The sequence below is a fragment of the Ranitomeya imitator genome, chromosome 5 (assembly GCF_032444005.1).
Source record: "Ranitomeya imitator isolate aRanImi1 chromosome 5, aRanImi1.pri, whole genome shotgun sequence".
Lineage (NCBI taxonomy): Eukaryota > Metazoa > Chordata > Amphibia > Anura > Dendrobatidae > Ranitomeya > Ranitomeya imitator.
Window position 1 is genome coordinate 705,940,728 of NC_091286.1, and position 11,137 is coordinate 705,951,864.

General features: G+C 43.2%; 1 long non-coding RNA gene across 1 annotated transcript; it reads right to left on the reverse strand.

The window, feature by feature from the left end:
- Positions 1-9,140: 9,140 nt before the first annotated feature.
- LOC138638875 (uncharacterized) lies at positions 9,141-10,903 on the reverse strand. Its single transcript, XR_011312560.1, has 2 exons — positions 10,765-10,903; positions 9,141-9,184 (listed from the first exon to the last, which is right to left on the reverse strand). It is a non-coding gene; the product is annotated as an uncharacterized lncRNA (long non-coding RNA).
- Positions 10,904-11,137: the final 234 nt, after the last annotated feature.

An 11,137-nucleotide genomic window follows, 5' to 3' on the forward strand; every position in this document is an offset into this window, starting at 1 on the left:
CTAAGCCCTGCTGTTCACGTGCCAGTGGGTTGCTTTTGCCCTTGCCGGTCCCGAAGAGGCCTTGGACACATATTTTGATGGATTTCATTTCTGACCTTCCCGTTTCTCAAAAGATGTCGGTCATTTGGGTGGTCTGTGATCGCTTTTCTAAAATGGTCCATCTGGTGCCCTTGGTTAAATTGCCTTCCTCCTCTGATTTGGTGCCTTTGTTCTTCCAGCATGTGGTTCGTTTGCATGGCATTCCTGAGAATATTGTTTCTGACAGAGGTTCCCAGTTTGTCTCGAGGTTCTGGCGAGCCTTTTGTGGTAGGATGGGCATTGATCTATCTTTTTCCTCGGCCTTCCATCCTCAGACTAATGGCCAGACCGAACGAACCAATCAGACCTTGGAAACATATCTGAGATGTTTTGTTTCTGCTGACCAGGATGATTGGGTGTCATTTTTGCCGTTGGCTGAGTTCGCCCTTAATAATCGGGCCAGCTCGGCTACCTTGGTCTCTCCATTTTTCTGCAATTCTGGGTTCCATCCTCGTTTCTCTTCAGGACAGGTTGAGTCTTCGGACTGTCCTGGTGTGGATTCTGTGGTGGACAGGTTGCAGCAGATCTGGACTCAGGTAATGGACAATTTGACCTTGTCCCAGGAGAAGGCTCAGCTTTTCGCTAATCGTAGACGCCGTGTGGGTCCCCGACTTCGTGTTGGGGATCTGGTTTGGTTATCTTCTCGTCATATTCCTATGAAGGTTTCCTCTCCTAAATTTAAACCTCGTTTTATTGGTCCGTATAGGATTTCTGAGATTCTCAATCCGGTGTCTTTTCGTCTGACCCTTCCAGACTCCTTTTCCATACATAATGTATTCCATAGGTCGTTGTTGAGAAGATACGTGGCACCTATGGTTCCATCTGTGGAGCCTCCTGCCCCTGTTTTGGTGGAGGGGGAATTGGAGTATATTGTGGAGAAAATTTTGGATTCTCGTGTCTCTAGACGGAAACTCCAGTATCTGGTCAAATGGAAGGGTTATGCTCAGGAGGATAATTCCTGGGTTTTTGCCTCTGATGTCCATGCCCCAGATCTTGTTCGTGCCTTTCATGTGGCTCATCCTGGTCGGCCTGGGGGTTCTGGTGAGGGTTCGGTGACCCCTCCTCAAGGGGGGGGTACTGTTGTGAATTCTGTGGCTGAATTCACTCCTGTGGTCACAAGTGGTATTGCAGCCTCTGGGCTTCCTCCCTCAGGTGTTTTGGTGAGCTCGTTGGCTGCCTTGCTATTTAACTCCACCTGAGTCTGTCTTCCTTGCTCCTTGTCAATGTTCCAGTGTTGGATCTGAGCTACTGCATCTTTCCTGTGGCCTGCTGCTCTGCTAGATAAGTGCTACTTTGTTTTTGTTTCCGTTTTTTCTGTCCAGCTGTGCTATTCTCTTTTGCTGAAGCTCTGAGACGCAAAGGGTGCACCGCCGTGCTGTTAGTTCGGCACGGTGGGTCTTTTTTGCCCCTTTGCGTGGTTTTCGTTTTAGGGTTTTTTGTAGACTGCATAGTTCTCTTTGCTATCCTCGCTCTGTCTAGAATATCGGGCCTCACTTTGCTGAATCTATTTCATTCCTACGTTTTGTCTTTTCATCTTGCTAACAGTCATTATATGTGGGGGGCTGCCTATTCCTTTGGGGTATTTCTCTGAGGCAAGTCAGGCTTGTATTTCTATCTTCAGGCTAGTCAGCTCCTCAGGCAGTGCCGAGTTGCATAGGTAGTGTTAGACGCAATCCACTGCTGCTTTTAGTTGTGTGAGGATAGGTTCAGGTATTGCAGTCTGCAGAGATTCCACGTCTCAGAGCTTGTTCGATTGTTTTTGGGTTATTGCCATATCACTGTATGTGCGCTGATTACTGCACGCTGTGTTGCCTGATAGCACAGCATAACAGATAATAGATAGATAGATAATAGATAGATAATAGATAGATAGATAGATAGATAGATAGATAGATAGATAGATAGATAGATAGATAGATAGATAATAAATAGATAGATAACAGATAGATAGATAGATAATAGATAGATAATAGATAGATAGATAATAGATAGATAGATAGATAATATATAGATAGATAATAGATAGATAATAGATAGATAGATAATAGATAGATAGATGATAGATAGATAATAGATAGATAGATAATAGATAGATAATAGATAATAAATCTATCTATCTATCTATTATCTATCTATCTATTATCTATCTATCTATCTATTATCTATCTATCTATTATATATCTATCTATCTATTATCTATTATCTATTATCTATCTATCTATCTATTATCTATCTATTATCTATTATCTATTATCTATCTATCTATCTATTATCTATTATCTATTATCTGTTATCTATCTATCTATTATCTATCTATCTATCTATCTATCTATCTATCTATCTATCTATCTATCTATCTATCTATTATCTATCTATCATCTATCTATCTATCTATCTATCTATCTATCTATAATAAATAGATAATAAATAGATAATAGACAGATAATAGATAATAGATAGATAATAAATAATAGATAGATAATACATAGATAATAAATAGATAGATCGACAGATAATAGATAATAGATAGATAGATAATAGATAATAGATAAATAGATAGATAGATGATAGATAATAGATATGCCTCCGTCCTCCACCCCCGTATTTTTACCATATGCTTTGGCAATGCTAACGTGTACTTAGTCCTGCCAATAAAGCTCATTTGAATTAATAGATAGATAGATAGATGATAGATAATAGATAAGAATCTGCCCTTTTCTCACCATAATGACTCATAGAGCTTATCCGCATTATAGAACTAGTCCTAGATGTAACAAACAAGCGGAGGACAATACGACTTATCGTCAATGTTGTAAGCAACACACCCCAAAAGAACGCTACTCAAGTCAAAGTTAGTAGACAAAAATACAAAACCATTTTATTGATATAAAATACATAGACACTGTGAAATAGGAGTCAAGCAACATACCTAAAAAATGCTATGTGTGAAAACGCAGGGGGCACAAACCCTGGACAAATCCCATCCCATATAGAAAGACCATATGGCTACCATACTAATTTAGAGGCATAATGCCACTGCACAGACCCATTATAGAGCCAATGCTCCAAAGAATACCTCCCACATACACACAAAGTGTTAGCATAATAATTACCAATGGCTGGTGCAGTAAGGATGTCCAAGGGATGTGCGCCCGCCCCAACGCACGTTTCGGTGAACCACCTTCGTCAGGGGCCCCCTGACGAAGGTGGTTCACCGAAACGTGCGTTGGGGCGGGCGCACATCCCTTGGACATCCTTACTGCACCAGCCATTGGTAATTATTATGCTAACACTTTGTGTGATAGATAGATAATAGATAGATAATAGATAGATAGATAGACAGATGATAGATAACAGATAGATAGATAGATAATAGGTAGATAGATAGATAGATAGATAACAGATAGATAATAGATAGATAGATAGATAGATAGATAATAGATAGATAACAGATAGATAATAGATAGATAGATAACAGATAGATAATAGATAGATAGATAATACATAGATAATACATAGATAGATAGATAGATGATAGATAGATAAATAGATAATAGATAGATAATAGATAGATAGATAGATAATAGATAGATAATACATAGATAGATAGATAATAGATAGATAATAGATAGATAGATCTTATTTATCTATTAATCTATTATCTATCTATTATCTATCTATGTATCGATATATCTATTCAGTGCTGGGTGTTAAGATCCGAGGCTCGTCCGAGTTTCTCGCATGTGTGATCCCGGCCTTAAATAAAGACACACACATGAAATCTGCGTTGGCCGGACTCTCGCACCCCAATACCCGGCACTGGGTCCGGAGCGCGCGGCTGCAGGTATTTCTGTGTAGCTGATCGCTCCGGTCCGAGTGCCGGGTATTGAGCTGCGAGACTCGGGCGAGTTTCTCACAAGTGTGACCCCAGCCTTAAATGCAATATGGAATGGAATATATTCAATGTGTGACTTTACAGGTGTTTATTGTTAATTATTCTAATTTACTGAGATAATGACTTTTGGGTTTTCATTGGCTGTAAGCCATAATCATCAACATTAACAGAAATAAACATGTGACACAGATCACTCTGTGTGTAATGACTCTATAGAATACGAGTTTTTGTGTTGAAGAACTGAAATAATTTAACTTTTTAATGATGTTCTAAGTTTGTGAGAAGCCTCTGTGTGTGTGTGTATATATATATATATATATATATCCATTGTAGCAGAGTGAGGTAGGGTCTGCAGGGTTTGATTAGAGGCACCTGCATAGTTTTTATTTAGAACCAGGAGCTGGATTCTCGGGGTGTTCAGTGTGGGGAGCGGAGCAGTGTGAGGATTCGGCAAGGAGCAGCAGAGTACTGTCCTGGGTGGCTACATGGGTGGCAGACCGCCGTCTGTGACTGGTAGGAGAGCTCGTGGTGCTAGGCTTTCTGCCAGGACTCGAGAGACAGACAGACATTTTTATGAATGGGTGACCGTCGTGTGAATGCTTCCTAGTGGCTACCAGAGAGAGTGAATCCCTACAATTGGTGGATGAAATGCGGGTGTGAAATCCCAGAGAGCAAAGGCGATTGCAGTGTGAAGATTGAATGTCCTGAGTAAGGACACCTACAGCGTTGTGAACACAGTCTGAAGTATGGAGGAACTTGCTTAGCACGTAGTTCAGGTACAGCAGCAGCAGCAAATGTCTTTCTTGGCAGAAACTGTCCGCGGCAGAGTGACTGCGCTTTCCTCCAGCCAAAGAGACATTATCTGTGTGATGTGCACAGTACAGGAGACCTTGCAGGAAATGACTCCGGAGGACAACATCGAGGCTTCCCGGACTGTCTTCGTGAGAATGGCAATGGGCAGAGGTTCTGTCTCCACACCTTACTAAGCAACGGCAGAAAGAGTACTTTGACCTGACACTGCATGATGCCAAAGAATATGGCAAGCTGAAGGTGAAGATTTTGTCATGTGTAGGCTTAACCCAGTCCCTCAGGTTGCAACGGGTGCACCTACCACAAGGACACGATGCCCCAATCCCGGATGATTGACCCTTTTACACGTGATCCAGAAATGTCTGCAGCCTGAGACCATTTCTACAGCTCAAATGGTGGAAAGAGTGGCAGTGGACAGATTTGTACCTTCACTTCCTTAAACCATACAAAAATTGGGTTGGCTAATGAGTCCCAGAATGCAGATGACCTTGTGAGCTCGGTGGAAAGATGCTTGGCTGCAGAGGTGGTTGTCAGAAGCTCCTGACTTTGGGCAGAGGGGGGACGATATGTTGCACAGCCAGGTAGGACAGGGTTAAATTCCAGCTCTGCAGGATTTGATTAGAGGCACCTGCATAACTTTTCACTAGAACCAGAAAATTGGCTTTTTGGGTGTTCAGTGTGTCGAGGAACAGAGTAGTGTGAGGATTCTGCTAGGAGTTGCGGAGTACGGTACTGGATTAATAGGCAGGTGAGAGACCGCCATCTGTGTCTGGTGTTGTGAATTCTGTGGCAGAGTTCACTCCTGTGGTCACAAGTGGTACTTCGGCTGATTCTCTCTGGGAGCTTCCGTTTGTGGAGGAAAGTTGTACTGCGGCTTCTGAGTTTCCTCCCTCAGGTGATCTTGTGAGCTCGTTAGGTGCTTCTCTACTTAACTCCACCTAATGCTTTTTGATTCATGCTTCCTGTCAATGTTCCAGTGTTGGACTTGTTTTTCCCTGGATCATTCCTGTGGCCTGCTGCTCTGCATAGCTAAGTTCTTCTTTGCTATTTGTTTGCTATTTTTTCTGTCCAGCTTGCCTATTTGTTTTGCTGGAAGCTCTGGGACGCAAGGGGTGTACCTCCGTGCCGTTAGTTCGGTACGGAGGGTCTTTTTGCCCCCTTTGCGTGGTTTTCTTTAGGGTTTTGTGTAGACCGCAAAGTTATCTTTCCTATCCTCGCTCTGTTAAGAAAGTCGGGCCTCACTTTGCTGAATCTATATCATCCCTACGTTTGTCTTTTCATCTTAACTCACAGTCATTATATGTGGGGGGCTGCCTTTTCCTTTGGGGTATTTCTCTGAGGCAAGGTAGGTTTTTTTTTCTATCTTCAGGCTAGTTAGTTTCTCAGGCTGTGCCGAGTTGCATAGGCAGAGTTAGGCGCAATCCACGGCTGCCTCTAGTGTTGTTTGGAGAGGATTAGGGATTGCGGTCTGCAGAGTTCCCACGTCTCAGAGCTCGATCTATTATTTTGGGTTATTGTCAGATCACTGTATGTGCTCTGACCGCTATGGCCATTGTGATACTGAATTGCCTATCATAACAGTCTGGTAGGAGAGCTGGAGACACCTCTTGGTGCTAGGCTCTCTGCCAGGACTTCAGAGACAGCTAGACGCTTTTCTAAACTGCGTGAGTGGCATGTGCCAGTGTAAATGCTACCTAATGCCCACCTGAGACAGTGAATGGCCTCTTATGGATATATAGATGTATATGTGCAGTGCCTTGTGAAAGTATTCGGCCCCCTGGAACTTTTCAACCTTTTCCCACATATCAAGCTTCAAACATAAAGATACCAAATGTAAATTTTTGGTGAAGAATCAGCAACAAGTGAAACACAATTGTGAAGTTGAATGAAATTTATTGGTTATTTTAAATTTTTTGTGGAAATTCAAAAACTGAAAAGTGGAGCGTGCAATATTATTCGGCCCCTTTACTTTCAGTGCAGAAGTTCATTGTGGATCTCTGAATGATCCAATGTCGTCCTAAATGCCTAATGATGATAAATATAATCCACCTGTGTGTCATCAAGTCTCCGTATAAATGCACCTGCTCTGTGATAGTCTCAGGGTTCTGTGTGAAGCACAGAGAGCATCATGAAGACCAAGGAACACAACAGGCAGGTCCGTGATACTGTTGTGGAGAAGTTTGAAGCCGGATTTGGATACAAAATGATTTCCAAAACTTTAAACATCCCAAGGAGCACTGTGCAAGCGATCATATTGAAATGGAAGGAGTATCATACCACTGCAAATCTACCAAGACCCGGCCGTCCCTCTAAACTTTCATCTCAAACAAGGAGAAGACTGATCAGAGATGCAGCCAAGAGGCCCATGATCACTCTGGATGAACTGCAGAGATCTACAGCTGAGGTGGGACAGTCTGTCCATAGGACAACAATCAGTCGTACACTGCACAAATCTGGCCTTTATGGAAGAGTGGCAAGAAGAAAGCCATTTCTCAAAGATATCCATAAAAAGTGTTGTGTAAAGTTTGCAACAAGCCACCTGGGAGACACCAAACATGTGGAAGAAGGTGCTCTGGTCAGATGAAACCAAAATTGAACTTTTTGGCAACAATGCCAAACGATATGTATAAAGGCAACAAAGCTCATCACCCTGAACACACCATCCCCACTGTCAAACATGGTGGTGGCAGCATCATGGTTTGGGCCTGCTTTTCTTCAGCAGGGACAGGGAAGATGGTTAAAATTGATGGGAAGATGGATGGAGCCAAATACAGGACCATTCTTCGAGAAAACCTGTTGGAGTCTGCAAAAGACCTGAGACTGGGACGGAGATTTGTCTTCCAACAAGACAATGATCCCAAACATAAAGCAAAATCTACAATGGAATGGTTCACAAATAAACGTATCCAGGTGTTAGAATGGCCAAGTCACAGTCCAGACCTCAATCCAATGGAGAATCTGTGGAAAGAGCTGAAAATTGCTGTTCACAAACGATCTCCATCAAACCTCACTGAGCTCCAGCTGTTTGCCAAGGAAGAACGGGCAAGAATTTCAGTCTATCCATGTACAAAACTGATAGAGACAAACCCCAAGAGACTTGTAATCGCAGCAAAAGGTGGCGCAACAAAGTATTAAGTTACAGGGGCCGAATAATATTTACACGCCTCACGTTTCAGTTTTTGAATTTCCACAAAAATGTAAAATAACCAATAAATGTTGTTCTACTTCACAATTGTGTTCCACTTGTTGTTGATTCTTCACCCCCCCCCCTCCCCGGAGACTATGTGTGCTGGTGGGTGGGGTCTGGTGTCCGTTGTGTAAAGTGTCAGATAAGGAAGAGAGAGCAGAGAAGAGACAAGCTTCGAGAAGAATCAACTATGTGAGAGACTTGTTTTTGTTGCTAACGTTTTCCTGGAAACAGTTAGTCTGTTATTTTGGAAGACTGAGACTTTACTGAAAGCCCAGTACGTACTTGAGAGTCTGTGGAGTCCATGTGCATTGAGTTGAGAAACAAGTTTGGACAGACTGCTGATATATAAAGACGGACGGATTGTTGTAAGAACATTTCTAGGAACTACAGGAGAAGAGACAACTTCTTTAGTCCACTAAACTAAGTCCCCGGCGTTTGGGCTCGGCATCGGCCGACAAGACGGAGAAGCGTGCTGTAATTTATTGGCGCCGAAGACTTGGACTGGCTGCAGCCTGTGTGGAATCCTGCCTGAGAGAGGCCTCATCTTAGGTTACGGTACCATAGTCATAGATACCCGGGTATCCCTTTGCAGAGTGTTTAATCGTTACTTTAGAGGTGTATCACATATTAGATGTGTGTAAGTTATACTCAGTGTGTCATTCCAGGGGCTCCTCTTGATAACACTACATTCAATTTACACTTGTTCTTGTATTGAGTTGTTCTGTGAGGTAAATTGATTACTAGCCTGTTGGAGTATACAGTTCTCAGGAGACCTTGGAGTGGCACAGTGATTTCAGCTGCTGCTGAGCTAGTGTATCTTTGGGGTGCATCTGCCTGAGTATTCCTCATATTACCTTACTTATTTTGCCTTTGAGTAAACTACTGTTGGAGATTTCTGCCTTGGTCTTGGTTTGTGACTCACTGGATCTTATTCGGACCTCTGGTCATTACAACATGATACAGATTTATTGCGTCACCCGGCTCTGCAGGGACGTTTTGATCTTTATTTGTGAGGAAAATGCATTTACACATCATCTATTCCCAGTTCTCCAGGGGACTTTACACGTCCGTACAAGCCATTCTGCAGCCGACATCGCAGCACTTCTGTCCGGGCAGGCATTTTTTGTCCTCATCATCACATTCAGCTGGAGGGTAAGGTGGTTGACATTTGATAAGGGTGGCCACCACTGGGCATTGCTTCTCCGGGACTTCTGCAATGAAAGGAAGAAAGGTGAGAGCAGAAGTCCATGTACAGAATGTGGACTCTACTATTCATCATGCAGTTTTCCAGAAATCTGATGGAAAAACTGTTTAAAATACGGCAAACATTTTGCAAGTTTTGCGAATTTTGGAAACGTGCGGGACGACATCTTCAGAGTTTACTACTCAAGCGTGGCAGATTACCCCAGAGATGTCCGCCGAGATGAGCACCAGCCCCTGCCAGCAGTAGATTTCAGGCGGTTGAGAGACACTAAAAACTGGAAAAATTATCTCCTACTCACAGGACAGATAATAACTGTGAGACCTCTGGTAATAGGGCGCTTTTATCCCCATCACAATGGAGCATGAGTGCGCACGCTCGTCTACTGCTCCATTCATTCTCTATGGGCTTGTTGAGCTCCACTGTAATTTCTCTGGTAGCCCCATAAGGAATGAATGGAGTTGGGGATAAGCATGACCACTGATGTGCCACTCTAATGGTGGTGATAATAATACTGCCCCTTTCTGGTGATCGGTGGAGGTCCCAGAGGTCAGACTCCATTAATCTATAAGTTATCACATATCCTGTGGGAAGGTGTTGTTGTTGCGGGTGCTGTGTTGTTCAACGTCTTTATCAATGATTTACATGTAGGAATTGAGAGTAAACTGATTAAATGTTCTGATGACACAAAGCTAAAGGTACCTTCACACATAACGATATCGTTAACGATATCGTTGCTTTTTGTGACGTATCAACGATATCGTTAAGGAAATCGTTCTGTGTGACAGCGACCAACGATCAGGCCCCTGCTGGGAGATCGTTGGTCGCTGAGGAAAGTCCAGAACTTTGTTTCGTCGCTGGACTCCCTGCAGACATCGCTGGATTGGCATGTGTGACAACGATCCAGCGATGTCTTCACTGGTAACCAGGGTAAACATCGGGTTACTAAGCGCAGGGCCGCGCTTAGTAACCCAATGTTTACCCTGGTTACCAGCGTAAAAGTAAAAAAAACAAACACTAGATACTTACCTACCGCTGTCTGTCCCCGGCGCTCTGCTTCTCTGCACTCCTCCTGCTCGAGTAACGGTTAAAGGATCTGGGAATGTTTAGCTTGAAAAAAGAAGACTGAGAGGAGACTTAATAGCTGTCTACAAATATCTGAAGGGCTGTCACAGGGTAGAGGGATCATCTTTATTCTCATTTGCACAAGGAAAGACTAGAAGCAATGGGATGAAGCTGAATGGGAGGAGACACAGATTAGATATTAGTAAAAACTTTTTGACAGTGAGGGCGATCAATGACTGGAAGAGGCGGCCACGAGAGGTGGTGAGTTCTCCTTCAATGGAAGTGTTCAAACAGAGGCTGGACAGACGTGTCTGAGATGGTTTAGTGACTCCTGCACTGAGCAGGGGGTTGGACAAGATGACCCTGGAGGTCCCTTCCAACTCTACGATTCTATGATTCTACGGTGATAAAGGAGCTGCCTAGATGGAACAAGTCATCTCTTACACATCTCTTGAGATTCACAAATCAGAACATTGTTACAGACTTTTTGCAGATTTACACACATAATAACTCATTTCCACTTACTAGGGTCCGTGCATTGCTGACGGCACCATGGGGTGCAGCACTTCTGCTGTCCAAGGCAGTCTCTGTCAGAGTTACATAGAGGTTCTTCAACAGGGGCCATGCACCGAGTGAGCGGAATGGGGCAGGATCCAGGTTTTTCTGTAATAGTATAAAATTAACGTAAGTGACATTTGATATTCCGTAGTCTCATTCTCAGGTAACGTTACTGTATGTCGAAGAATGAAGGATGTTCTCCTTCAGCTGATCACTACAAACTAACGTCTGGCCAGCGTTTCTCCCAGTCAAAAGCAGAAGGAATGGGGCTAGCAACACTTCCATCAATTTCCTGCTCCTTTTAGCTTTTCTCCATATCTACCAGGCCTCACAGAAGACC